Source organism: Salmo trutta, chromosome 29 (assembly GCF_901001165.1).
Source record: "Salmo trutta chromosome 29, fSalTru1.1, whole genome shotgun sequence".
In the NCBI taxonomy this organism is placed as follows: Eukaryota; Metazoa; Chordata; class Actinopteri; order Salmoniformes; family Salmonidae; genus Salmo; species Salmo trutta.
Genome location: NC_042985.1, coordinates 29,095,050 through 29,098,740, shown reverse-complemented (window position 1 = coordinate 29,098,740; position 3,691 = coordinate 29,095,050). Strand labels below are relative to the sequence as shown.

The 3,691-nt window shown below is 40.1% G+C and overlaps 1 pseudogene; it reads left to right on the top strand.

The window, feature by feature from the left end:
* Positions 1–839: 839 nt before the first annotated feature.
* On the top strand, positions 840–3,350 carry LOC115167323 (UDP-glucuronosyltransferase 2C1 pseudogene; annotated as a pseudogene).
* Positions 3,351–3,691: the final 341 nt, after the last annotated feature.

Below are 3,691 nucleotides of genomic sequence, written 5' to 3'. Positions count from 1 at the left end.
ATTTATGCCTAACAAAAGTAAGACATATGCTGTCATATGCTGTATAAATTTAACTGAAAGCTTAAACATTTACTCCTTATTTTACCACTAACCTTCATCAGACATGCTTCCTCAGCCGTCAGCCTCTTTTCCTCATTCTTGTCTGCTGTGTTTTGACATGTATTGTTATTAAACTCATATTTTCAATAACTCAAGGCTTAATATGTGATTCATCAGTTTAAGTTTTCATTTGTTTGAACTGGTAAAATCTTCCATTTCTCACTGAATTGGCCTTCGGCAGAGCTGCTGGCCCTGACTCTCTAGAATAATTTCCGTATATCCATCTAACGTTAGTCCTTAGCTAGCCTACAGTTGAGAAATTGAGGATAATACAATGACATTGTGATCAACACTATGTCACATTTTCTACACATGACCAACTGACCAAAGCAATTGAGTATGAAAATATATGTGCATGATGTTACGTAATCTGTCTCATTTATAGCATGGCACAGATTGCAAAACTACATTAAATACAACGTTAATTAGATATCATCGCCACATAACTTATGTCGAATTTAAAAGACACCGTTAACGTTACCGTCTATTACACTGTAATTTACAGGCAGCCTCACGTAAAAACGTATTGGTTAACAAAACTTTGATTATGACCAAAGCCTATAGTAGTCTAGCGACGTCCCTGTTTTCTATATACCACTGTTTACATGAATGGCGGAAGGTTGCCTGTTTTAGTCACGTCTTTGGTCACGTTTGAGTGGGTCAAACAAAAACACTCCAATGAGTGGTTGATAGAGGAGATGGCTGCAGGATGAGATTGGTGAAGAGCAAATGCAGAAACTTCCAGTCAAAACGTGTTATCCCTATAACGCAATAAGGCGGTGACCGACATAAAGTGACAAAAGTGATCCGCTCGAACGCGCCCATTCTGTATTATGACAAGTGACCCGTCTTGAAAAACCGGAGCGTTTGAAAATTGCGGGTGTGGCAACACGGATGTCTAGAGACGATACTATACTGACTTCGCCTTTCCGCTTCTGGTTTCCGAGATTATTACAAATATCGACGAATTTATTTACAACCATAATAGGCTTTGAAATAGTCTTCATTAACAATTCTTTGGATGAAAACCGGAACGTAAGCCTACAGTTAAATTCGTTTCGAATGTATGGATTCTGTCGTGACTTTAGTTGTTTACACTGTCGAGACATATTGTTTATTTCTGAGCTACTGTAAAATATAATACAATGTTAATCTGTATCCTAACATTATGATGTAAGATAGGTTTCTAATCGGCAAAATCTACAGAATTTGACCATTTCCTATGGTTGAAGACAATTTATATCGAAAAAAAGGATTTCTCAGAATGAAAGATTATACTGTATTACGTAATCAACCTTTTGACATAACTTGTCTAAACTTTAATGTAGGCCAATCAAGCCTGTTTTAATTATTCTCATGTCAAAACATTATTTGATTTGATTTATTTTACCTTATTTTTCTATATTTCAGGTAAAATTGATGCATGTGTGAAGCAGCTAGTGAAGATGTGTCTCCCTGGTATCTTCATTGTTACCCTGTTGACCCTCTCAATTCCTGCTGTCCATGGTGGGAAAGTCCTGGTGTTTCCTCAAGACGGCAGCCACTGGATCAACATGAAGGTCATTATTGAAGCTCTGCATTCAAGAGGTCACAGTGTGTCAGTAGTACGGCCATCAGACAGCTGGTACATCAAGGAAACCTCCCCTCACTACAGTTCAATCACAATTGATATTCCAGGTGGAGCTGATGAGGAATTCTTTCGCTCATTTGTGTCGAGACAAATACAGATACAGAGAGAGGGAAAGTCTGCTTGGACTCGTTTTAGTTTGGACATGGAGTTGAAGGACAGATTTTCTGAAATGCACCGCAAAGTGTGTGAGATGGTAATCCAAATGTTAGAGAATAAACAGTTGATGCAGTCTATTAGAGAAACCAAGTATGACTTGGTTCTGACAGACCCAGCGAATGGGGGAGGTGTTGTGCTGGCGCACTATTTAAATGTGCCCCTTGTTTTCAATGTTAGATGGACTATACATGGTGAGGCCCATTTTGCTATTGCTCCCTCTCCACTATCTTATGTTCCATTTCCTGTTGCAGAGTTAACAGACAATATGAGTTTTTTTCAGAGGGTCCGTAACTTCCTTGTTTATGTCATCAGGCAGCATCTGTACAAACAGACAGTGGGGCCTCATTATTCAGCTTTGGTTAGTCGTTACTTTGGTCCTGAGGTCGACTACTTCTCATTGTTTCAAGCTGCTGATTTATGGCTCATGAGAGTTGACTTTGTGTTTGAGTTCCCTCGTCCCACCATGCCTAATGTTATCTATATGGGAGGGTTCCAGTGTAAACCTGCCAAGCCTCTTCCCCAAGAACTGGAGGAGTTTGCTCAGAGTTCTGGAGAGCATGGAATCATTATCATGTCTTTGGGGACTTTAATTGGACAATTTCCACATGATTTAGCTGATGAGATAGCTGCTGCTTTTTCCCACCTGCCTCAGAAGGTCATCTGGAGGTACAAAGGAGACAGACCAGCTACTCTGGGCAACAACACCTTACTAGTTGACTGGATGCCTCAGAATGATCTGTTAGGACACCCTAAGACAAGGCTGTTTGTAGCTCATGGAGGAACAAATGGGATTTTTGAGGCTATCTACCATGGTGTTCCAATAGTAGGCCTTCCTCTGGTGTTTGACCAACCTGACAATCTTTCTAGAATGAAAGTGAAGGGTGTAGCAAAGGTTGTGGATTTAGCAACGCTAGATAGAAACATATTCTCCCAAGCCTTACAGGAAGTTCTGAATGAGCCGTCCTACAGGATGAACATGCAGAGACTCTCCAGGCTACACAGAGACGTGCCAATGGAGCCCCTGGACACTGCCCTCTTCTGGATTGAGTTTGTCATGAGACACAAAGGTGCTGCTCACCTGCGTACTGAGTCCTACAGAATGCCCTGGTACTCCTACCACTCTGTGGATGTAATGGTGTTTTTACTGGCTGTTGTGTTATTTACTCTGTTGGCTTTCATTGGCATTATCAGATGTTTCTGTTGCAGGGCATGTTTGAAAAGCAAAATCAAAGAGGAATGATTATGGATTTCATCTGTACAGAGTGTGGTACACAGAGTGTGGTACATACAATATCTATACAGAGTGTGGTACATGCAATATCTATACAGAGTGTGGTACATGCAATATCTATACAGAGTGTGGTACATACTTGTTTTCTCACTCATTATACGTTTTGTTCACGTGACAAATACAGTTGCAGTTGGAAGTTTACATACACCTTAGTCAAATACATTTAAACTCAGATTTTCACAATTCCTGACATTTAATCCTAGTAAAAATTCCCTGTCTTAGGTCAGTTAGGATCAGTACTTTATTTTAAGAATGTGAAATGTCAGAATAATAGTAGAGAGAATTATTCATTTCAGCTTTTACATCTTTCATCACATTCCGATGGGTCAGAAGTTAAATGTATTTGGTAGCATTGCCTTTAAATTGTGTAACTTGGGTCAAACGTTTCAGGTAGCCTTCCACAAGCTTCCCAAAATAAGTTGGGTGAATTTTGGCCCATTCCTCCTGACAGAGCTGGTGTAACTGAGTCAGGTTTGTTGGCCTCCTTGTTCGCACACGCTTTTTCAGTTCTGCCC